Genomic DNA, 27,466 nt, shown 5'->3' with positions numbered 1-27,466 from the left:
ACCCTTACTTACCATATTGGTTAACATTGCCTTTGTTGAACCCAGATTCAATCCTCCTAACAATACTGAACATATGCCTAATAAGCAAGACAGATACACAGATTTTTGCTGTCATATATGAGGATGTTATATTTCGTTGGAATGGCCTTGCATCACCACAGTATCTCAGTCCCACCAAATAACATGTCGAGTAGCTGCCTTCTCGAAGTTCTTTCGGTAACTTAATTCAAAAGAATTTACTAACCCCAAGAGTGGCTCTTTGCGAAAGCCTACTACGAGCGGAAATGGTTTTGATTGGAAAAGTTGATTTGGATTACACACTAGAATATTTAGTTTAGGGACTTCCACCTAGGTACTGTCTACGCCTCTTGCTTGCTCGCTTCAGCTACCTAATTGACGCTTCAGTTAATTACAGTTGTGCAAGGTGCAAATTTGATGTAAAGGTATGAGATTTGCATTCATTTTATATTGATTATTGTACTTCAAAGTGACAATAGTCTTACATACTCCAAACCGATTGAGGTTACTGAAAACACTTGCGGCTCCATCATACACAGACCAGTTCGTTAACAACCGTTTGAAAAGGCGTAGAAAATATGAAACCTATTTCGAAAGTGGCATATCGACTGCCTGAACCCGATTGCGAATTACACGCAGTTCATAAACACATGATCACCAATTTTGATCAATTTTGGCAAACGCTTTGTACATTGAAACTAAAGAGACACGTGTTTCGGGTTTTTGCTAGTTTTTGAAAAAATTAGGTCAAAATTGATGATGGAAAATAGTTTTTTAAGTGCTATACACCGAAATATCGCCTAAGATCAATGATTTTTCGTCATTCCACACATGTAGCAGAGCGAGGTCAATGGTCAAGACATTAAGTTATCAAACAGTTCCTCCGCCGATTCCTACTCGTCACTTTTTCTCCTTCGATATTTTCTTCAGTGTATCTGATAAGAATATGATAATTGGAATATTTTTCTTTGTCTTTTATGATGTAAAACAGCGAGAGGTGTGATTAATAATCCTAGCTAATTGTTTAATCGTGAACATTCTTGCAATCAGTGGGATACAACTTACAATAGAAACAGAAAACGTAAATGTTTCTCACACCACGTGCAAAAGACAAACTAAATCACGCCACATTCCCGTATTTTCCGGTGTATTGTTCGTGGCAAAAATATCTCATTCACGTTACTAAAAGCAGATCTGTCAGATATCTACTGGCATGCGTACCAATCGTAAAAAAGCATATCGTGAAAGACAGGTACCGACACTGACTATGGACCGATGCATGAATTTTGATAGCATCCACCCTAAGTTGTAATTTTGTGCTTTGCTGTGATGACGCATAATTTCGAAGTCATGTCATGAAATTCTTTTACCTGCCGGAAAAAGCAAACATCGCGCGGTTCATAAAGAGAGGCACATTTCAGTGGTATCACTTTGACGGTCCAGGTGGAGTGACCATCACCATGTACAAAAGGCCTGTCGTAGCCCGTCATGTATCTCAATGAAAATAATTGTCAACACAGTGTTTATACTAGTTTTATTATTACTCACAATTCCATTGTTTTATTTCAAAAAAACGCAAAAAAAATATTGCAGTTACCAAAACATTATCAGATACGCCGAAAAAATAATGTGTAATAGGCAGACATCTATCCAGACCGGCACACAGGAATTCCAAACTGCATCAGGATCCACTAGGACAGTTAGGTGGGAGGTGAGAAAACATGGATTTCATGGTCGAGAGGCTGCTCATAAGCCACTCACCATGCCGGTAAATGCCAAACGCCACCTCACTTGGTGTAAGGAGCATAAACAATGGACGATTGCACAGTGAAAAAACGTTGTGTGGAGTGACGAATCACGGTACACAATGTATAGATCCGATGGCAGGGTGTGGGTATGGCGAATGCCCGGTGAATGTTATCTGCTAGCGTGTGTGGTGCCAATAGTAAAATTCAGAGGCGGTGGTGTTATGGCGTGCTCTTTTTTTCATAGAGAGGGCTTGCACCCCTTGTTGTTTTGGGTGGCACTATCACAGCACAGGCCTTCATTGATGTTTTAAGCACCTCCTTGCTTCCCACTGTTGTAGAGAAATTCGGAGATGGCGACTGCGTCTTTGAACACGATCTAGCACCTGTTAATGCACGCCCTGTGGCGGAGTGGTCACACGATAATAACATCCCGATAATGGACTGGCCTGCAAAGAGTCCTGACCTGAAACCTATTGAGCACCTTTGGGATGTTTTGGAACGCCAACATGGTGCCAGCCCTGGCCGACTGACGTCGATGCCTCTCCTCAGTGCAGCACTCCGTGAAGAATGGGCTGCCATACCCCAAGAAAGCTTCCAGCACCTGATAGAATGTGTGCGGCAGTGGAAGTTACCATAAAATCTAAAGGTGGGCCAACACCATATTGAATTCCAGCATTACCGATGGTGGGCGCTACGAACTTGTATGTCATTTTCAGCCAGATGTCCGGATACTTTTGATCACATAGTGTAGGAAATACCATTTAATGTCTAATCAAGATTAATAACAAGTCAACATGGCTCGCCACACGCGCTGAGCAATGGAAGAATGTTATCTTATGATCCAGAATAATCTCAGAGGGATTATATTTAACGGAATCACTTCATTGGTACAAATCGATCTGCTGCTTACATGTATTGCTCACTCTCTCTCGCTCTCTTTCCTTTTGTATGCAGCCACTTCCAATAACACACAATTTCCTATCAGAACAAAGTTCGATTTCGAAACTCGTCAAAGCATGCCTAGCGCCTGCCAGCTCGCCTTCACACCACATTTGCCTAGTCTGCGCATGACCCAGTGAGTTTCAGCAGACACGCTACCGTCGCAGACGCCACAGCAAAAGTCGCTTCAGAGATAAGACCCAAAAGCTGCTCGCCGATTGTAGATACGGAATAAATTAAATTACTGGCAGTTGGAAGAAATACAAAGGCCACTTTTACACTATCTGAGTGCTTGTAACTGGAGATTAACTGCAATACCACCATCCCAACTTTACTTGTGGTGGTACTGAGTAGTCCAAGAAGACATATTGTATTAATGTGCCCCTTGATTCACAGTCGGGTAAACTGTCTGGTAAAGGTCAACACAAGAAATGATTAAATCCGAATTCGTCTCGCGACACATAGGTCAAATAAATGCTAGCAGAAGTCATGCAAGACTTTTGAAATATTACCGTTTTGTTGTCTCGCATGTCACTGTTGCTGATTAGTTTTACTAAAATCTTCTGTAATGGCATAACATTAAAGGATATGGGTCAGTAGTAAGTCAAAGAACTTACATTCTGGAGGCCAGGCGTTCTGGTCCCCTTTCGCCAGTCTGAATTTATGTTTTCTGTAATTTCCCTAAACCGCTTAAGACAAATGACAGAATGGTTTTGTCTGCAATTCCTTCTCCAGTTCCCTTACTGGATCTTGTGCTCTATCTCTAGAGACTTCGCCGTCGATGGTTTGTTAAATTCCAATCTCCCTAAAACGCCCGCTAAACCCACTGGGCAGAACAGGTAATAGGATTGTGGAAAGGACCAAGGGTTGAGGTCAGTTTCTGCTTCTAAAAGTCATTTATTGTGATTTAGCAACTCTGTCATGGCTGAAGACCTCCAACTAGAACTCTTAACAAGATAAAAATCCAGTTAAGATATGAATAAAATAACTCAAAAACCAACATACGCGAAGTGCAATACAAATAGCTGAGGGCCACAATTAATTTCCAAACTTTTAGGATATGTTACCATAGATCTTTGGAAGCAGAAGTCCAACAAGAAATCTTAAAAAATAATCAAAAATTCAATTAAGATACCAATAAAATGTTTGTGGCACAACTTGACTAGAAGAAGGTATCGGTTGGTAGGACATGTTCTGAGGCATCAAGGGATCACAAATTTAGCGTAGGAGGGCAGCGTGGAGGGTAAAAATCGTATAGGGAGACCAAGAGATGGATACACTAAGCAGATTCAGAAGGATGTAGGCTGCAGTAGGTACTGGGAGATAAGGAGCTTGCACAGGATAGAGAAGCATGGAGAGCTGCATCAAACCAGTCTCAGGACTGAAGACCACAGCAACAACAGCAATAAAATAATTTAAAACCCAAAAGTCAATACAGACAAGGTGCAACACAAACGGCTGAGGGCCACAAATTTCAAAATCTATTACCATAATCTTTAAAGGCAGAAGGCTGCAGTGTTCAAGCTTGAAAGATAAATTTAAAATTGAATTTGCAAAATTTTAAGAAACAAACAATAACCATAAGCCAAAAACTTGAAATATCTGACAACAGATAATTAAACACTGATGGAACTCAGAAAGCCTCCAGAGTGGTCGATCTGCCCTCGTTCACTTAGGTGAGACAGGTGGTGAGCTCAACTATACTTGATCTTTCGGAACCCAACCAGGGGGCAGCCACGGACCGACCGTCACAACAACTTGTTTCCCGTCAGTCAGTACATGAGAACCACAACCGGCAATGTTATAAATGTGATAATCCACAATGGAGTATGTATTAGCCATCAAAATTACACACCATCTTGGACAGCCGCAACAGGTGATGAAAGGACGCTACCTGAAATTACGTTAGTGGCCAGGACAGGTAAGCAGAACACTAACGGCCACAAGACAAAATTCCACTGGTGAACCCAAATATTAGCCGACCAAAATAGCTAACTGCACCTCATGGCGACTAAATCTCAGCAGTAAAACCACTCGGTGTTGCTCACCCGAAAACCTCCATAACAGCAAACCACCGGAGCGAACCACCACAACATGAATAGACGTGGCTTGGGTAGTTGAAACCACTACTCAACTTTGACGTCCTGGGTCGGTGTTCCACGAAACTCGTAGCGATCGGGCAGCTCCACACACGTTCCGACACTGCGGAGGGACTGCCAGCGGCCACAGCCGACTGCACCGCGTGGAGAACAACCCACCGACTCCACTCAGAATGCTGGCAACATCTAAAATCGCCATCAATAGAAATAACGCCAACTACACACACAACCTGACAAAGACTGCACTCAGACCCGAAAGATACCCAACAGTAACTAAGAACGCACCAAGACAACTCGAGAGTCGATGCGCGCGCATACACACACAGCCGACTCATGAACGATAGTGAGGTGGAAGTACGTTAAACACAGGGTGTAAAATACATGGTGGCGGGAACACGTGCCACGCCCGGCTCACTTCCTTGTTTCCACATTTTGTTTTTCGTCCAGGGAGAAATCGATCACCTGGAATCGAACATATTTCTGTAACTATACAATGATTCAAACGGTTTTTAAGAAACAGCTGTCAGCGTAAGTCGATTGGGAAATATATAGTTTTTTATTTTTATGTTTACTTATTTATTTATTTTTGCAGTCACAGTGGTAGGCCAGTTAAAAGATAAACGGTTTCGGTCAATACGACTACCTTCAGATCTGTGATCACCGTAAGTGACGTAAGTGATCCAGGAAGGTGGACACCAACAACTTTCTATCAATTTGTGGAATATTATTCTCTAAGATTAAGTAATGGGACCTTATTTGCTATCAGGAAGTCTGAATGGGGAACTTCACATGCAGTATGTTCGAAATATGATGCTACAATAATTACAAACTGTTCCTGTCGATTACAAGAAAATGTCAATGTAACACAATGTTGCACGGTTGCAGTTCTATGTTAATATCCGCGACCAACGGACCAACAGATACCCTCATCCCGGAATTGACGATTAGGTCCTGTCGCATGTCCGGATTTCACTCCTATGCATTTTTTTCTATAGTGTTTATGCGAAGTCGTTAGTGCGTGAAACCACAGAAGAAACTTAAGAAGAGCTGCCTAGTAGAGCCGTAGCTGTCTTCTTGTTTACAGTATGAAAGAAAGGATTAGAGGTTAACGTCCCGTCCACAGCAAGGTCATTAGAGACGGTGCACAAACTCGGATTAGGGAACAATGGGAAAATATATCGGCCCTGCCTTTTTCTGAAATGAAACATCTCTACAGTTGTCTTAAGCGATTTAGGGAAATGAGAGGAAACTTAAACCTTGATTGCAAGGCCGGGATTTGAACCGTCGTTCTCCCGAAAGCGAGCCCAGTGTGCTAATCACTGCGCCACTACGCTCAGTTCTACAGCATGGATACTTGAAACAGTGCAGCAAAATTTCTAAATAATTTTTTTTTAATTGTCAGTCGACACTTTGAATGAGCTCGTATTCTGTCACTACTAAATGTAAGATGTTTACATTAGTAAAAATGAAAACTGAATATTCATTTCCAGCCATTGATTCCTTATCTCAAAGTACTGGGTTCTGACTCGTCTACCATCTCCATAACTCTGCTTCTAAGGGCTTGAGATGCTATGTAGACCAAAAAGCGAACGTCAAATGATGTCTAGCCATGACGACAAATAAAATTATACTGAACGCCATAGATTGTGGAGTTCCATGAACATCGTGCGTTCTTTTATAAAGAGACTCTACAAATTATTTTCTGTAACCCGTTTCCGTTGATCTAGGTGAACTCGGTAGCAAGTATCGTAAACGTCATTAATGCACTTCAGCTTATGAGATTACTAGCACGCTGCTCGTTGGCCGCGGCTACAACAGAACCGACTGCACTGATCACCTAGCATAAATTCGTGCAATAACTGCAGCAATTAGCTATAAACTTAACATCATAATTGCAGATCACGAAGTAAATGTAGAGAAGAAATTCTGTACTTAGGAAGCGAATTTACACACAGCCGACGAACAAGTAGGATATAAAAAGCAGAGGCAAAGATACCATTCCTCACCTAAAGGAACCGATCAGCATCAAACATCGGCCTTAATTTGAGAAAGAACTTTCTGAGAACGTATGTCTGCAGCTCAACATTGTATGGAATTGAATAATAGACTGTGGGAAAACCGGATAAGAAGAGAATCGAAGGGTTGTGAGATGCGATTTTATACATTGTCCAATCACTTTGATGTGCAGCTCGGACAGATGAGAGGGGTGCGTGAAGACAATCAGGAAGGTTCTGGAAGGTACCGACGGGGTCGTGGAGCCATGCTGACTCTAGGGCCGCTAGGATTCCCAGTTGAGAATTCATGGCACGTACAGCCCGATCAAGGTTTCCCACAGATACTCGGTTGTCTTTAAATTCTGGCAGTTTGGTGAGCACCGAGTAAGGTAATCTCATCCTGGCGCACTTCCAAAATCAGATGAACACGTTGTCATGCTGGAAGATAGAACAACGGAGAGATGAACATATTGAGATGAAGGACGGATAGAATGACAGGACAAGGTTTAAGAAATTAAGGAATAACTTCGATGATAGTAGAGGAAGCTATAGAAGATAATCGAAGACAGAGATTGGAGTATATCAAACAGATAACTGCGGATCTAGGCTGCAAGTGCAACTCTGAAAAAGCTGTATATGCCATCAGCCGTATTGGGAGTCCATTTGGGTCGTTATGCTCACAAATGGGTCACGTCCAACAAATCTTTCTTGTGCACTGTCTGACGGGACACTCAATACCTATATGAAAGTCAGAAAAAAAGAAAAACTCATTTGCAACGAAAAGCAAACTGCATGTAGGGGTGTACATGGTCCCCAAGGATGGAGGCATTCTTGAGTATGACAGATCACCCAGGGAATGCTATGAAAACATTGCTCAGAATATAATGCTCCATCTTCTGTCCTGGACCCTGTTTTCAGACGTTTCACGCCGTACACGCCAACGGCCATCTGTCCGATGCGGATAAAACGTGATCCATCTGAAGAAGCCATCTGATGCAACTGAGTGGACGTTCAGTGGTGGTACTGGATTGCGAAATTCCAGCCTTCGTAACCACTAAACAGCAATCAGCATGGGTGCATGAAACACGCAGCAATGTTCGTTGTGGAGACAGTGATGGTAGCCCCTTGGTTCATCTGGACGGTCAGTTGCTCAACAGCTGTACGTCTATTCACCCTACACATCTTCACAGCCGTCGTTCACCCCTGTCATAGGGGTGTTAAGAAATCAAGCAATAGATTCCATGCTAACAGAGGGAACTGTAGAGGATACAAACTGTAAAGGAAGACAGAGATTGGAATATATCAAAGCAATAAAAGAGGAACTGTAAGGGTTACTCCCAGGTAAAGGGACTGACACAGGAAAAAAGAAAAAAAAGCTGTATCTACCATGAGCCATATTGGCAGACCATTTTGGAATTGCCTCCCCACAAGTGGGTCATTTTCTACCAACCATTGCTCTTGTACACCATCTGACATGTCACTGAACACCTATACAGAATCCAGAGGAAAGCGCAACCCGTCCATGCCGTAGGTACAGCTGACCACATTGTACTGAAACGCCCGGTTTGTGAGCCCCTGTTAGTAGAAGGGAGACTGCAGCTCAAGGATATTCCTGTCTACGTGGCATTGCGTAATGAGCAGAAATTTGGCTTCATCACATAGTCTGTCAGAAGAGGCTGGCAGCTAAGCGGGAGCTTTCTGACCAGATACTACAAACCCAGAAAGGAGTGATGTGACGTACCGTGGAGGAGGCTAGGAAGAAAGGTCCAGTAAATCGTCAGTTTGTCTTCTTATCTGAAGCCGAGCTCTCTTCGAGCCGAGGTCGAGTGTGATACGGAGACAGAATATTCATTGCTTCAGACAGTTGGTGAAACGAGAAATACACCAGTATACCGAAGACTTCGTTTGCGATCCATAATGCTCCTAAAGCTAGTGCAGAAGTAAAACTGGATTTGGAGTACCTTAGCCACTGAAACTAATTAATGTTATCAAAGAACTAGTCACTTTATCCACACATTTTTGTAATGATGACATAGTCGCTTTTCGCTATATCCTTTCCGTTCTTCTATCCATTCCCTCTCTCTAACTTTCAAATTTTACTCTCTTTTATTATTATTATTATTATTATTACATTTTCTTTTTTGTAATATTAGGCGGTGGTGGATGCAGATTTTATGCCCAGTTTTAATGGATAAAATAGCAGTAGTTATAAATGCAAAGCACAGTACCGAATATTTTGTAGAGTATTAACTTATTTTTATTATGTGGTTTTCGGCTTAAAAGACCATCATCAGACTTTAACTTACTATCGTCTTCAAAGAAAGTACAATATTCGTCAATAACTTTGGAAAGATGTTACTAACGAAGAGGAGACTGAAACACAGAGTAATTGTCTTCTTTGAAAGTGCAGTGGTATTTCAGTTAAGAAGGTTTAACATGGCAATAAATAATACCTAAACAATACTTTAAATTCGCCTCCATAGCTGAGTAGTCAGCGTGGATGGCTGTAGCAGCACATTCGTCTCACGATACTGCCAACGATTTTTTCGTTGTTGGAGGACTGGTTTAGTGTACATTCACCATCGTGATGCCGATTGAAGAGCTACTTGATTGAGAAGTAACGGCTCGAAGGTTTGAGAAGCTGGCAAAACGATTGGGAGAGCAGTGTGCTAACCACATGTTCCTCGATACCGCATCCACATGGCAGATGATGACATGGTGGCCTTGGGCCTTGCGCCGTCGGGAGCTGGACGAGGAATTTGAATTAAAAATCCAAAAAAATTAAATTAGTACTTGACAAGAGTACAGAAGAATAGTATGAAAAGATATTACGTATGGAAGGTGATACAGAAACAGCCAAAGGTAAAGCTGACAATTCAGAACAGAATATTTTGAGTAGATAGACGAGCACTATAAATAAATAAATATAACAAAAATTGAGGATTGGAATAGAACAGTGTAGGAACCATTGGAAAACGGTAACAAAAAAGCAAAGTTTATAAGAGATGATGTTTTGAGCTTTATTTGGCCGTTTAATGTTATAGTAAGTAAGGTCTGTAGCCAGACGTATGATGATTTTTAGGAAACAGTAACCTCGGAGGTAGGCATCAGAGCACGAAGAGCGCATGAATAGACACTTCCGGGAACAGTCATCTAATCAAAGGTATCCGGACACTTCTATGTCATGCGGAACCAATCACTAGATGTCACGAGAGGCGGACTCGCCAGTATAGAAGGACACAGGGAACACTGTGTTATAAGTAGGTGAGTAGTAACAGCATAATGCTGCGGTCAGGAGAACTCAGCGCCTTGGAACATAAGAGTAGTCGAAGGGTACCACCTGACCAACTGATCCATCAGACACATTCCATCCCTTGTAAAGCCGTTCAAGTTGGTGATGCGATTGTGAAATGCAAACGCGAAGGAACTAAAACAAGACAAGGTAGACGTCATGTATTGATTGATAGGGTCCGTTGAACATTGCAGAGGGTGGTTGCAAAAAATTGCATGAAGTCAGAGCATGGAATCACTCGTCATCTGCAAAGTGTTATCAGCAGTCCAGTTAGCACAATGATTGCACATAGGGATCTAAAGAGAAGAACGTACAGTGGTTGAGTATCTATTCACACCGCATATTTTGTAGTCAGTATCAAGCACCGCATTACGTGATACAAAGCGGGGGACCGCTGGATAGTGGATAACTAGAAACGAGTGATGAATCACGCTACAACCTGCGACAACATGATGGAAAGATATGAGATTGTGAGGAAATAAAATCCCTACAGCCATGCTCATGATTTTATTTACTTTTTTGCAAACAGTTTCGGCGCTTCAATTTGCCATCTTCAGGCTGTAGTTGATGGGGAAGGGGTTGGTACAATCCCTATATGTATGGCAACAGTTTCCAGCGTAAATGGCTACGCAGACTATCTAAAAACTTTCTTGTCAGCACTCTAACCATGTTGTCAACTGAAGGTGGCGCATCGAAGAGCCGAAACTGGTTGCAACAAAATAAATACGCACATAAAAGAAAGTTCGTTTCTCGGAGTCCCAGAATCTGTACAGAAAATTGGAATAGAGATCAACACAATCATCATTTCAGCCCTTTTTATTGCTCATGAAAACCACACAATGCATGTTGTAGCACCATACAGCGAGACTTTCAGAGGTGGTGGTCCAGATTTCTGCACACACCGGAACATCTAGCAACCAGTAGCACTTTCTCTTGCATTGATGCATGACTTGTATTCGTCGTGGCATACTATCCACAAGTTCATCAAGGCACTGTTGGTCCATATTGTCCCACTCCTCAATGGCGATTCGGCGTAGATCCCTCAGAGTGGTTGGTGTGTCACGTCGTCCATAAAGAGCGATTTCCAATCTATCCCAGGCATGTTCGATAGGATTCATGTCTGGAGGATATATTGGCCACTCTAGTCGAGCGAAGGAATTCATTCACAAGATGTGAACGATGGGGGCGCGAATTGTCGTCCATGAAGACCAATGCCTCACCAGTATGCTGCCGATATGGGTGCACTATCGGTCGGAGGATGGCATTCACGTATCGTACAGCCGTTGCGCCTTCCATAACAAGCAGTGGCGTACGTCGGCTGCGTAATTCCACCCGGAAACACCAGGGTACCTCCACCTTACTGCGCTCGCTGACCGGGTTGCCACCAAACACGTTACCGACCATTGTCTGGTTGAAGGCATATGCGACACTCATCGGTGAAGAGAACGTGATGCCAATCCTGAGCAGTCCATTTGGCATGTTGTTGGGCCCATCTGTACCGCTCTGCATGGTGTATGGTACAGACGGACCTCGCCTATAGACGTTGGGAGTGAAGTTGCTCATCATGCAGTCTACTGCGCACGGTTTGAGTCGTAACACGACGTCCTGTGGCTGCACGAAAAGCATTATTCAACAAGGTGGCATTGCTGTCAGGGTTCCTCCGACCCATAATCATTAGATAGCGGTCACCCACTACAGTAGTAGCGCTTGGGCGGCCTGAGCGAGGTATATCATCGACAGTTCCTGTCTTTCTGTATCTCTTCCATGTTCATACAACATCGCTTTGGCTCACTCAGAGAAGCCTGGACACTTACCTTGTTGAGAGTCATTCATCTCACAAAGTAAATATGCGGACGCGATGGAACCGCGGTATTGACCGTGTAGGCATGGCTGAACTACAGACAACACCAGTTGAGTACCTCCTTCCTGGTGGAATGACTGAAAATGATCGGCTGTCGGACCCTCTCTGTCTAATAGGCGCTTCTCATGCGTGGTTGTTTACACCTTTTTGCTGGTTTAGTAACATCTCTGAACAGTCAAAGAGACTATGTGTGTGATACAATACCCACAGTCAACGTCTATCTTCAGGAGTTCTGGGAACTGGGGTAATGAATAACTTATTTTGATACGTGTAAAATCATAATGACGTCTGTAGGCGTTTCATTTTCTCACAATAGTAAACGGCCGTCGCTCAAAGACCTCTTGTCGAAAGTACACTCCTGGAAATTGAAATAAGAACAACGTGAATTCATTGTCCCAGGAAGGGGAAACTTTATTGACACATTCCTGGGGTCAGATACATCACATGATCACACTGACAGAACCACAGGAACATAGACACAGGCAACAGAGCATGCACAATGTCGGCACTAGTACAGTGTATATCCACCTTTCGCAGCAATGCAGGCTGCTATTCTCCCATGGAGACGATCGTAGAGATGCTGGATGTAGTCCTGTGGAACGGCTTGCCATGCCATTTCCACCTGGCGCCTCAGTTGGACCAGCGTTCGTGCTGGACGTGCAGACCGCGTGAGACGACGCTTCATCCAGTCCCAAACATGCTCTATGGGGGACAGATCCGGAGATCTTGCTGGCCAGGGTAGTTGACTTACACCTTCTAGAGCACGTTGGGTGGCACGGGATACATGCAGATGTGCATTGTCCTGTTGGAACATCAAGTTCCCTTGCCGGTCTAGGAATGGTAGAACGATGGGTTCGATGACGGTTTGGATGTACCGTGCACTATTCAGTGTCCCCTCGACGATCACCAGAGGTGTACGGCCAGTGTAGGAGATCGCTCCCCACACCATGATGCCGGGTGTTGGCCCTATGTGCCTCGGTCGTATGCAGTCCTGATTGTAGCGCTCACCTGCACGGCGCTAAACACGCATACGACCATCATTGGCACCAAGGCAGAAGCGACTCTCATCGCTGAAGACGACACGTCTCCATTCGTCCCTCCATTCATGCCTGTCGCGACTCCACTGGAGGCGGGCTGCACGATGTTGGGGCGTGAGCGGAAGACGGCCTAACGGTGTGCGGGACCGTAGCCCAGCTTCATGGAGACGGTTGCGAATGGTCCTCGCCGATACCCCAGGAGCAACAGTGTCCCTAATTTGCTGGGAAGTGGCGGTGCGTAAGATCCTACGGTCTTGGCGTGCATCCGTGCGTCGCTGCGGTCGGGTCCCAGGTCGACGGGCACGTGCACTCTCCGGGGACCACTGGCGACAACATCGATGTACTGTGGAGACCTGACGCCCCACGTGTTGAGCAATTCGGCGGTACGTCCACCCGGCCTCCCGCATGCCCACTATACGCCCTCGCTCAAAATCCGTCAACTGCACATACGGTTCACGTCCACGCTGTCACGGCATGCTACCAGTGTTAAAGACTGCGATGGAGCTCCGTATGCCACGGCAAACTGGCTGACACTGACGGCGGCGGTGCACAAATGCTGCGCAGCTAGCGCCATTCGACGGCCAACACCGCGGTTCCTGGTGTGTCCGCTGTGCCGTGCGTGTGATCATTGCTTGTACAGCCCTCTCGCAGTGTCCAGAGCAAGTGTGGTTGGTCTGACATACCGGTGTCAATGTGTTCTTTTTTTCCATTTCCAGGAGTGTATGAACATTCATAAACTGGATATGAGATTGCTGAATCCCTGGCGAACGTTACCTTGAAACGTCCCCTTTGAAAAATTATACAAGAGTGTGCTTAAACTGACACACAATATTTTTTTAGCGCATCGCAATCTGACTTTCAGTAATCCCTACAAGAGAATGGTCCTGACTAACATTAACCTATATGTTTCACAAATCACTTACCTTATAAAAATCTTCGTTACTCGAACAACTGCAATGCAGCGAGCGCCACTACTGCCAGCTAACTAAAAGATTCAAACTACGGAAGTCACTAACTACTGATAGGCACAGTTACCAAATGAAAGATTTTAATAGAGAACAAACAATGTACTTACCTTAATAGTCATAATATATATAAAAGTTCATGACACCAATTCTTACAAATTTCAAAACTCCGCCATCTCTCTCCCCACGTCCACCACTGCTGGCGGCTCACCAACTGCGCAACGCTACGCGTTGTTAACAGCCAACAGCCCAACACTACAATGGCATACAACAATGGAAAACCAGCCACAGACTGCACACGGCACAGCCAGTGATTTTCATAAAGAGCGCTACGTGGCGGCGGCGCTACCAATAAAAAAACCTAAACAGGCTACTTACAACCTGTAGTGTCTACATTGAAGTAAGGACGAGGTGATGTTAAGATATGTGCATGTCTTTTTTTGGAGGGTGGGGGGTGGGGAGGTTGGGGGTGGTCCGTATATTATGCTCAAGAAATCGTTAAATGCGAAAGGATATGAAAGCATATTACTGCACTGTGTAGCGCATACAGTAGGCAAAGATTTCGAAGGTGATGACATTTTGTGTCAGCATGATCGTGCACTCTTTCATAAACCAGCATCTTCAGCGGAATAGTTTATGGAAAATACCATTCCAGAAATAGAATAGCCTCCTCGCAGTGCCAAGGTGAACCCAATGGAACACCTTTGGATGAGCTAAACCGTCTACTTAGCTTCAGCCCACGGCGTCCAGCGTCACTACCTTTTCTGGTTTCGACTCTTGAGGACCAATGGGCTGGCCACGTTCAGATACCTCATTGAAAGTGTCCCCTGCAGAGCCTAAGCCATGATAAAGGTGAAGAGTCGACACATCCTTCATTAATGTCTAGTAATAGGTTCCGATATACTTTTGACCTGGAAATGTATGCTAGGTTCTTTCAGAAATAATGAAAAAGTATGTATTTCTTATGAAGCTTAATTAAAAGTAATGTAAGAGAAGCTCCATTTAGGTATCTACACTGATAGGAAAAAAAATCACAAGACCAAGAAAGAGTTTTGCGAAATAAACGAAAGTAGGCAGGAGCGTTTCTACATCTGAAACTGAAAGACTGCCGCTAGTAGCGCCACTATGGGGCTTACATATTGTTTGCTTTAAATTTTTGGTCGTTAGTTACGCTTGATATTAAAGGTCCTGAGTTGATGTTAGTGAAGAATGCGTTTAAGGCAACGAAGACGCCGTTATCAGCACCTAACTTTGAAACTTCCTGGCAGAGACTCGAACTCGGAACCTTTGCCTTTAGCGGGCAAGTGCACTAGCAACTGAGTTACCCTAGCACGACTCACGACCCGTCCTCAAAGCTTTAATTCTGCCTGTATCTCGTCTCCTACCTCCCAAACTTCACATAAGCTCTTCGCCATACCTTGCAGAACAAGCACTGCTGGAAAAAACGTGGGGGATGTTTCCAGAATGTCAGGACGGGTTGTGAGTCGTGCTTTGGTAGCTCAGTTGGTAGAGCACTTGCCCGCGAAAGGGAAAGGTCCCTAGTTAGAGTCTCGGTCTGGCACACTGTTCTAATTTGTTAGGAAGTTTCATACCAGCGAACACTCCGCTGCAGAGTGAAAATTTTATTCTAGCACCTAACTTTGTTTTAAAGAGGTCGTATAATACGGCTACGAGAAGCTGGTGATCGTTCTGCGAAGTTGCGGGGAGACTTGGCAAGAATGATTCATGGCACCGGTTGTCACAAGAATTTACGGTCGTAAGAAGAAAGGGCTCCAGACGGCCACGTGTCAGTAACAAGGGAGAACACGATCGTCTTCTGCGTATGGCTATGGCACGTCGCTCTCCGTTTGCATCAGCAATCTGAGTAGCAGTTGGCACTACAGCGACCCAACGAACTGTCAATTTGGTTACTTTAAGAACATCTGCAAGCCAGACGCCCGTAGCATGCATTCAAGTGACCCCAAACCAGCGCCAATTGCGTCTTGTGTCAGGCGAGAACTCATTCGAGGGCAGGGTGGAGGTTTGCTGTGTTTTCTGATGAAAGCTGATTCTGTCTCGGTGCCAGTGATGGCCCTGTTCTGGTTAGAAGACGGCCAGCTGAAGGCCTGAAACCAACCTGTCTGGGTGCTAGATACACGGGACCCATACCTGGAGTTATGGTCTGGGATACGAGTTCGTATCATAGCAGGAGCACTCTCGTGGTTATCCCACGCCCACTGACTGCAAGTTTGTACGTCAGTCTGGTGATTCGACCTGTTGTGCTGCTATTCATAAACAGCATTCCAGGCGCTGCTTCCCCACAGGAGAACGCTCGCCGACATACTGCCGTTGTAGCCTAGCATGCTCTACAGAGTATCGAGATGTTGCTTTGGCGCGATCGGTCAACAGATCTGTCTCCGATCGAGCACATATGGGCATCTGATGACAACTCCAGCGTCATCCACAAACAGCTGTAACCGTCCCTTTATTGTCCGACCAAGTGCAACGGGCATCGAACTCCATCCCGCACACTGACATACGGCACCTGTACAACACAATGCATCCACTTTGCTTGCTTGCCTCCAACATTCTGGCGAGCACACCAGTTATAAAAGTACCAGCATTTCACACTTGCAATAGCTTATGTCGCATTCACATTAACCATTTATCTTGCAATATTAATCATTTACATATTGTAAGGTGTCAGTCAAATCCAACATCTTCCATGAAAACCCTGACATGATATGCAAATCCAGTAGTATGTCACATAGCTCCGAATAAATCGTGACATTCAATTAACCAAAGTAATACGATTAACGAGTGAGCAAATGGAATACCACAGACTAACACAAGAATGCCTAAATGCATGTCGTACCTTCCCACCGTGAGACCGACGCAGTTCCGAGGGGAGAAACGAGAACAGAAGCCGAGAGCAGAACCGTGTTAAGCTAGAAGGCCCTACGATAAGTGACGGACTGGACACCCACGTCGCCAGCTAACCACTAGGGCACACCATCCGCAAGTTTTAGCGTGAGACTTTTTCGCGTCTCTGTTACGTCAAGGACCACCCCCCAGCCCATGTTAAAAGATAGAGCCCTCCAGAAAAACAGTATAGATCTTACGATAACGCTAAAAGGACCACACCAGCTGCAGGTTTTAGCATGAGACTTTTGCGCGTCTCTGTTACGTTGCAAACTTTAAAAACATTGCCCCACCACGAAAAGTATAACGTTTCTCATTGGATACACAGAATTTTTATAGGCGGAGCTTAAGGTTAACATTGAGACCCTGATTGGTCAGATGAAAACATAGCCAGATAGTTTTTTTAAACCAACTTCGGTAAATTGTAAGGAGAAGTTAGGGAAGAGTTACTTCCGAGATGGCGAGGTGAGCGGAGCTGTGCGCCGGCCGCTGCCCCCCTGAAGCTGCCTAAACACCGACAAGGTAATGAACGCACTCGATGCCGCATTTTTGAGCTCATAAGGCTTCACTCAGAACTGCAGAAGTCTCATCTGTTACACCTCCTTTTTGCGTAATACTAGTGTCGATCGTCAATTAAAGCTCATGGTGTTCACATTTGCCACTTGAAGTAAAAATCTGAAACGCGATGATTTTTCTGTTATATAGTTATTGAGAAGCCACATCAGCCACTGTAATTTACGACAAGTTAGATAAGTTATTAAAGATAATTGAGGGTCACTGTAGACCATTTTGATAGTTTTCTCTTTTGTGAAACGTAATTTAAACCTAGACTATAGATGTGATATGGCATAGGTCATCCTTCGATCCATTGTAGAACTTGGAAACCCATTCAGGGAATATTCGTTCACATTTTTGTTGAACGCAGTTAGTTTTTAATATCCTGTATTAAAACCACTTCCTTTTATCAATAGTGCAATTTATAAACAATGCTTTGTGAGTAGAATAAAATTTCCAATGGTAAACTTAACTGCTTTTTCGACGTTATTTTACCAGCTAAGTAAAAATAGGAAAGCCTCGAACCCCTTCCACTAGATTTAGTTAGTATTAAGATACTTTTACAGGGAGTTCAGTGGAGCTGACGCTGAGATCATTTAGTATTTAGTTATATCATCTCACTGAACTCTTCTGAATTCTACATGTCATGTGTGGTCTGGCGTCTCCTTACCAGCAACAGGTCCCAGGTTCAAACTAGCCAATTCCATAAAAAAACACGCTCAGAGCGTCATTGCGCGAAAGTGGTAGGGAGACACGATATAGAACAAACAGACACCACCATGAATGTTTAGAATATGTTACCTAGACAATTGCATTTCCGAAATTTCATCACTCTACGTTAATTGTATTTCGGTGTTGAGATTTTATCCGTCAGAGTAGATGGGGGACTACGCAGAACGTGCGATCGCCATCCAGCCGACCTTCCTGGTCGGCTGCCTCGTGAGGTGTCCGTTCTGGCGTGGCATTCGGTGTGAGGTCGCGTTATCAGAAGCACCTCAGCTCAGCCCAGCTCGCCTCACCACACCTCGGCTCGCCACGGCGCCGGCGCCCACAATGCAGTCCATTCAGCGGCCGGCGCGCCGCCTACCGGGCAACGCTTCCAGGAAAGCAGCTCTGCTCGCAGATAGCCGCCCTATCTGCTGTCTGTCCACTCAGCAAACAGGCGTATCTTCTTCGCATGTTGTAACGTGGCAATGGGGCTGGCTATTTTTTAAGTGTCGCGTATCTGAAATGAAAGAGCGCGGCTTCCTGTGCAGAGGAAGGCAATATTAAGAGTTGACACCGCGAATCCCTGCCGGCTTTTTTTTTACACGTTTCACTGATAGCTAAGAAGCGAAGCGAAGTAAGCACGTAGGGCAAAAAATTGGTCATCCTCAAGCGACGTTGCGCTAGTATTGTGTAACACCGTCTCATGTTCCCCCTTGTTCTTGAAAACAATCGTACTTAAATGGTAATTAATTAAGCATTGATCTCTGATCTGTTTGCGTCGCTTTTTCCTTGATAAAAAGCACTTAGTCGCATTTTGCTCTTTGCTTGTGCAACTTCAGGACTGCAGAACTTCTTCTAAGTCGTAATCCGTCGTATTTATTAGCAGTTGAAGGGCGATAAGTGCCGGCCGGACTGGCCGAGTGGTTCTAGGCGCTACAGACTGGCACCGCGCGATCGCTACGGTCGCAGGTTCGAATCCTGCCTCGGGCATGGATGTGTGTAATGTTCTTAGGTTAGTTGGGTGTAAGTAGTTCTAAGTTCTAGGGGACTGATGACCGCAGAAGTTAAGTCAAATAGTGCTCAGAGCCATTTGAACCATTTTGAAGAACAATAAGTGCTTGTAAAGAATAACAATACAGGTCACACGAACGAAAACATATCACTCATACCAGCACGTCGGGAAGAATGCGTCATTTAGTAATTGCGGAGGGGGCAATTCATGAGCTTAACATGTCATCCCATAGAACATTCCCACGCAGACATGTGATAATTTGATGATTTATGGCTGGCTGATCTTGTGTATATGCGAGACTACTCATAGTAAAATAAAGGTTTCTTGTATTCTAATGGTCATGTTTTTACCGCACAACACGTATTTCAAATTCGCTTGCGCCCTACCAGTGAAATTCTAGAGAGGGAAATAAACTGAAGAGGTTTTTGATCAATTACTGCACACTGAAACGAATCGGTATCTTGACAACCTTCAAACCGAGCACGGGTGTGAATTTTGCAATAGGTATTTCAAACCGGTAATGGAACAATATGGAATAAACCACTATGCAACATTCTCCTGTTTAAAAGCTAGTGTTGTTGACTCGATGAGCAAGACGATCAAAAACCTGATATGGAAAAATTTAATGTTCTAGGGACATACAAATGGCTGAAAATTCTTCCACTCGTCATTGAAAAGTAAAATCGCTGAACTCATCATTCAGTTAAGAGGCAATCTATTGATCTCCATGACAGTGGAATTCTACATACAGTATACCATCTTATTAAGGTTGTGGATCTATGTAAGCAGAAGTTCAACGTAGGTGACTTGGAACACAGAACTGCATTAGAGAATTCCTACCTACCGAACTGGTCAACAGAGGTATTTACTGTTTCCAAGGTGGAACGCACAAACCTGAGAACATTCATCTTAAAGGACAGTGATGGTCAACAAAGCGCAAGGAGATTTTGCATAGAGAAACGAGAGAAAAGCTATGAAATGGACGTGTTCCTCATACAGCGGGTCATAAGATATCGAGGGAGCAAAGCAGAAGGAAAACGGCTGGTTTTCTCATCAAAGCACAACAGTTGGTTGCACGCTCGAAATTTACCATGTAATAGGTTCAAATGGTTCAAATGGCTCTGAGCACATTGGGGCTTAACATCTGAGGTCATCGGTCCCGTAGAACTTAGAACTACTTAAACCTGACTAACCTAAGGACATCACACACACCCATGCCCGAGGCAGGATTCGAACCTGCGACAATAGCGGTCGCACGGTTCCAGACTGAAACGCCTAGAACCACCCGCCCACACCGGCCGGCCTATGTAACAGAACATCCGGACCTCAGACCTTGTAGTAGTGAGACGTGAGTGCTAGGAAACATATCAACAGAGGTGGGGACGGTGTTCTCAGGAACCTATCCGTCGAACTTCACGTCCCCGGATGCAATTTTGTTAACCTGCAACAAAGCGTAAAAAACGCCTAGCTGGTGGTGGTAAGGCATTTAGTATCACATCACGATATCGCTTATGCTACAAATAAATATCGTTTAATTTCAGACGATATATTAGCTGATAATGTTAGACAGATATGTCGAAGAAAATAAATTGGTATAGGACAACGTATTGCTGCGCTCGCGGTCGATTACGCAGTGCTTGCGAAACTTAAAATGGTTGCTGGAAAGACCTGCAATCAAATTGTGAATGCGGCCTATAGAACACTAGAGAAGAAGAGGAAACCTACAGGATCTTTAAAATATTGCAATCAGTCAGCGATGGCAGAGGCGAAATATGCCTTCAGGCAGAAAAGTTTTAAATCGTCCAGGGTTCAGACAACACTTAAGACATCTGGTGGAATATTTCCGTTTCTAATTCCTGTATTTGCATGTATTTTACTGTTTAAAAACTCATCAGAAAACCACCAAGATTTTGTGGTGTGTTTATGCGGAATACATTGCTAGAGACGATGTGAAAATCCAAACAAATTGGGATTGTCAATTTAGATGTAAAATTCACTAGGTCGCATATTCGAAAAAAAAACCGAATACAATCTACTAATTTAACTTAATCAGTGGTTTAAGACCACCAGAGGAATTGTGTCGTTACTTCTCCGGCACGAATCAGGTGACCTACAATTTTCGAATCTGCGAAGACTTCACATATCTGTGTGCATTACTGTCTAATGATTCTCCTGACAACTGCATAAAGACAAGCAGTCACTGCCTCACTTGACGGCGAAATGCGATGTTCTACACTCCAACTCTAAAGGAAAGCTCATCTGTATTAAAAGTGAACTACTTTCATCCAATGGACCTAATCAGGGAGAATGGAGTATTGCACTGATCGACCTGTAGGCATATAACAGCATAGCTAATGTCACTGAGGCAAATAATAAAGTGCATATAGGAAGTAGGGAAGTTGTGGTAATATCCCCTGGTTCCTACAATACTGACGATTTAAATGTGTACATAAAACGATTTGTGAAAGGATTTGATCTACATAAAAACGTTAAAACATTTAAAGAAACAGAAGTAACAATGGATTTTAATCAGCAAGGTTCAATAGGGCCGCTACTAGGTATCTTGAGGAGTCAAGTGATGGAGGACAATACTGACAAAATATTCATGAATCGAATCAATCAGTGAACAAACTGCCAGTCATTACGATTCATGTAGAGTGAAATACCGCAACCAATTCGTACCTTAATGACCGATAAGTCCATACTATATACGCATTTTTTCCTACAGAGGGTCCAAATTATAAAATTTCTGTGGTTCCCAGTTATCCAATATATCTCCCAGTGACTACTCAGGTATTAGAACATCTCTTCCTGAATTTCACAGATCAGAACCCTAAAGTAATCGATTTTCGGGGTGAGAAAATTGTAGTATGTCTCCATTTAAGGCAGCACTATGGGCATTAAGTGGAAGTACGGCATACCCAGCCCTTAAAAGGCCACTTTTCAGCGGAAGCAAAACGAGGTAACAAGCGAGAATCACAAGTTTCTTGAACCTATAGAACTGAAACCTGATAATGACGTAACTCAATTTAACAACTGCAGATCAATATGATGAGCGTGTCACTGGCCAGAAATTTTTTTTTTTCACACATATCGCTTGCCTCAGCAACAGTTAATGATGATGAGATGCCAATTATTATTCAACATCAAGATGGATATACTCTATAACGCAAGAGCTTTCTGTATTTCAAACTTGTATTTACAGCTGAAAAGGCTTTAGCAACATCAGTAACATCACAACCCACAAATAATGCATTTATTTTGTATTACAAGAAATAGAATACGAACTTAGTGGGGTTGAATTGAAGTCAGCCGCACCAGAAATGTTGGTATCATATCATCTCTCAAGCCATACATCTCTATATCGACATTTGATTGAAATACCCTACAAAATGCTGAATGGGACATAGATGGTTCGCTAGATAACTCCTGCAGTTAGTGCATTCCACTCCAAATGCTAATGGGCTTCTATGAAGAGATTAATCGTGTTATTATGATTGCTAAGTAGGAGCTGATTCTAGTTCGAATGCTATCGATATTAAGTCAGACATTCTAGGACAAGGGCAAAAAGAAAATAACACTGTGTTGAACAAATTGATGTGAAAAACACAACAGCTGTAAAAAAAATTGTATTCCGGAAACCATGCCATTAAATTTTCATTGATGGGAGGAGCCTGCATATCCAATCCTTCCACAGCCATATCACCAAGCATGGGCAATTCTGACATCTGTTCAGCTAGAAATGCCTAGTTTTATTATTCTAGTGCTGCAAATAGACAGAAAGCAGCATCTTAAAAAGAAGTGGAGCGCATTTCACAACTGCAATCTGCTAGAATTTACCTAAGCTCACAGTTTTTTGCACACAATGATTTACAGCTCGAATGGAACAGAAACACATGCGAAATGTTCAAATGGGACTCAACATCTGTGGTCATCAGTCCCCTAGAACTTAGAACTACTTAAACCCAACTAACTTAAGGACATCACGCGCATCCATGCCCGAGGCAGGATTCGAACCTGCGACCGTAGCAGTCACGCGGTTCCAGGATGAAGTGCCGAGAACCGCACGGCCACTGCGGCCGGCCATGCGAAATATTGTACAACGTGTCTTCTGAAAATTTCCCGGCGTATTTGTTCTTCTAATAATTTCCGGGTATGCAGCCTGATCCCGTCGACATTCTGCCACGATATTTCGGCCCAGAGACGTCCGGCCATCATCAGGTGAGTACACAACTACTGAAGAGCCCAGGTGCAGTCGCGGTATTTATGCCGAATCTCGCGCATGCGGAATGCACTGGAATCCTACAGCGCATGCGTCACGTGTTGACATGCGCGGCATAGCCGAGTTGTACGTGTTGCCCTCGGTGGTGAAAGTAAAAGATCATCTAGTCATTGAGTATCGAATGACGCTGTCTATTCCGCTTTGAATGTATAATTTTAATAGCAGGATTCCAATTTTTATCCAGCACGTACAACTCGGCTATGCCGCGCATGTCAACACGTGACGCATGCGCTGTAGGATGCCAGTGATAATGGCAGGACGTCTCTGGGCCGAAATATCGTGGCAGAATGTCGACGGGATCCGGCTGCATACCAGGAAATTATTAGAAGAATTGTACAACGTGTTTGCGATAATTTGTGGATCATATTATGAGACTGATGATGGTTTTGGACGCACACTTAGCCCACAGCAGATTTAAGACTTATCGTCCATAGTGGTGATAGACTGTTCAGATCAACGTGAGGCTGACGCAGGTAATTTTTTTTTTCAACATGGAAATCACACAGTCAACCGGTTGCAAGCATGATCCTTTCTTCAAAATCTCAAACCTCCGAAAGTACTTCACGGATTGGTTTGAAATTTTGACGCAACATTGCATTTGATTACTTATGTATTTTCATACGCCCACTGGAGCACCACTGGTACATGTGTAATACGAGTATATATAAAATGAAAAGGGAAAGGTTATAAAAATGTAAATTTTAGCTTGTTTAAATTCGTTTACCTCCGAAAGTTCTAGACCGATTGCTTTGAAAATTTGACACAACGTTGTATTCGAATACGGACGTGATTTTAGGTAGCTAATTCTCTAATGTATGTATATTAGTAATACATATAATTCATATATATATGTATTGTAACAAAAGCTCTAAATCTGTCTTTCAGATGTACTTCAAATTTTTGCAAGTTACCTTAATAAACGTTTAGACACTTATAGAGCACATATTTCTAATATACCTATATAGTAGTGAAATGATGTTAGCAAACAGTAAAGTTGTATTTATGGCTTCTTGGTTTATGAGCAGAGCGCCGCCACCACCACCACCACTACTACTGCTAGTACTACTGAATCTGAATTTGCAGTAACAGTAAACAAGGCTCTAGGGGCGGAGGGGGCGTGGAAAGGAGTTTGACAGAGGGGTTGGAGGAAAATGAAGTGAAAAGACAGATAGGACGCGACGGAGTGAGTAGATGGAGTGGGGGAGGGAGACAATGGACAGACAAAAGGGGGAGGACGTGATGGACTGAGAGAGGGGGGAGAGAGGGGGTAGGAGAAGATGGAGAGAGAGAAGAAGGGAGGAGAAGATGGCTAGAGAGAGAGGGAGGAGGTGATGTACAGAGAGAGAGGGAAGGACAAGTAGATGGATAAAGGAAGGGCGAGCGGGAAATGGATTGGGACAGAGCAGAGAACGAGATCAGGAGGTATATCCGATTCCCACACCTGTCAGAAACATTTACTTTCTCTTTTCTTTCTTTTCCATTCAAGCAGACTGAGGCGCAGAAAAGCGTGGTCATTTAAGCAGAATGAGCAGCGGCAAAGCGTGGCTGGGTACTGGTAACGTATAAAAAAAATTGAGACTAGGGAACGACTTCATTCAGTGAAGGCGTTACGACAGCTGTAGATACTCTGTAGGTATTGTAAGAAGGAAAATAAGAAAAAGAATCTCTACTTTTTTTCTTATTATATACGTGATTATGTAGCATTTTAATCACGTTAAGTGATTCCCTTAGACTAATGATCTTTCGTGACTAACTGGAGCTACATTCCTTATCAGAGTGGTCTCTGGTTAGGAGGTCGAGTCAAGCTGAAGCCACAACGAGACGCCGAGCTGTTTTACGAGCTGTGCAGTAGAGCACAGCCGTTTCGCTTTTGCTTACTTACCACAGCCCCGATACCCAGGCATTTCCGCACCTTCCAGTTACACCGCTGGCGACCGCAGGTACCAACGACCGTCCTTGCAGGCGTACTCGTTTTTAGCGAAGTTAGGCTCGAGTGAGCAGCCGACAGTTTATACATCTATTTCTGGTTGGAACCTAAGGGCAGCGTCTTGGGAAATGTTTTATGAAGAGCATTGGCGTTCCAATAGAACTGTTTGCTAAATTAATCTTTCACTCTACGGCAGTGTGCGCTGCTACTCGCTGGACATTACCTTGGATTTCACTAGATTTTGTAGCTAATTTATAGTCTTTACTTCATCGTGACCATATAGAACAGTGAGCAGCCAAATATTTATGACCACCGTACAGGATTTCTGCTTCTTGTGTCCATTAATTCATTCCTATAAATTACAATTGAGCTGAACGAAGCTGTAACAGCAGATGTACACTATAACGAGACAATCACAAAAGATGCTGTTAGCATGATAGCGCTCGTAAGAATTAAGCCAACAGAAACTATTTGCATTCTGATTGATTTCAGTTGCGAAATCGGGAAAGGGTTGTCCTGTATCTGGGCGCCAAACCACTTATTTGTACACTGCACCACAAACCTTAAGGAAGAGGTGGATAAAGTAACGTAACATATTCACTTTTCGGAGGAAATGAGTGAAAGTGCGGGAGCGTATTACCAGAATTGGGCCAGGAGTTAGGTATTGCTCACAGCACTGTCTCATGTGTGTGGGAGGCGTTACGATCCAGAGGCACTCTTGTCCGAAAGAGATGAGGTGGTCGACAGCAGCCACCTACAGCACCAACTTAACGCAACATCGCGCAACACGAAAGGACGAGCCCTCGTCAAACAGCGGGTACCAATTCAACCTCATTTACACTACTGCAAGGCACGCAATCTCAAGCTCCACAATGGCATGGTGACTGTTCTGGGGTAGTGTCTTTTCTCTAAGACCTGTTCGCTGTGTTACTGTGACAACCGCACATCGGCGGCACTGTTTACGATGGCGTCACTAGCATAGGGACGAGAACTAAATGGTTCAAATGGCTCTGAGCACTATGGGACTTAACATCTGAGGTCATCAGTCCCCTAGAACTTAAAACTACTTAAACCTAACTAACCTAAAGACATCACACACATCCATGCCCGAGTCAGGATTCGAACCTGCGACCGCAGCGGTAGCGCGGTTCCAGACTGAAGTGCCTAGAGCCGCTCAGCCACAGTGGCCGGCGAACGAGAACTGCGATGGCGCGCTCTTCTCTGATGAAATTTGAGTAGTGATGCTGGACGTACCCTCATATGGCGAGAGATGGAAAACTCATAAAGCACCTAGGAACATCGTCGTGATCGTTTTCATGGTCTAGGTTTAATGGCGCGAGGACGCATAATGTTGCATGGGAGCACTGGCCTCCAAATCTTTGAACACCGCACACTGGCCGGTAAACGTTATTGTGACACCGTAGTCCTTTCCCATTGCGTGTATTTTCAGGAAACCATATGAGCCAGAATTCCTTCTTGTAGACGGGAATACCCGACCGCATCAAGCAGTGCATGTCAGGATTGGTTGGAACGACATCCACATACTCTGCAAGACACCTTATAATACAACTTGTCATGCACTTTGCTGTTCCACGTGCAAATGCAGTATTGAGAAAACGACGGTCTATACGCTTCCGTACAAGCCAGAATTTCTCTCATCATGTCTTAGTGGTCCTCACTCGAAATGTATGCTAGGTGGGTTTAAGGAAAAGCATTTCTGGTTTTGCTAAATATTTGGAAACAACTTGCAGCAATATTATATAGATTACAGATACAATATCTAGTTTGAAATCTTGATAACATTGCGTGAAAGTTCCATTGTCATCTAATTATTGTTAGAGGAGTAATGAAAGTTATCCTAAATAATAATTTTGGTACTCTTACCCCATGCTGTGAGATAAGAGTACAATGGCCTGAGGTAAGACTACGCCGTTCGTATTTTTACCCCCAACGGAAGAAAATGAAGAGGATTTCAAATGAACACATGGAAAAAGAAATTATGAACTCCTTACCTTTCGCAAATTCAAAAAGTAAATTTCGTAATGGTCTAAGAATAAAGCCGAAAAATGTTTAGCGAGAGAAACGCTGTGCTGCGATATTGCTTGTTCTTCCTCTAATGAAAAGGTTC

The sequence above is a fragment of the Schistocerca gregaria genome, chromosome 3 (genome assembly GCF_023897955.1).
Source record: "Schistocerca gregaria isolate iqSchGreg1 chromosome 3, iqSchGreg1.2, whole genome shotgun sequence".
Classification (NCBI taxonomy): domain Eukaryota; kingdom Metazoa; phylum Arthropoda; class Insecta; order Orthoptera; family Acrididae; genus Schistocerca; species Schistocerca gregaria.
Note: the sequence above shows the minus strand (reverse complement) of the source record.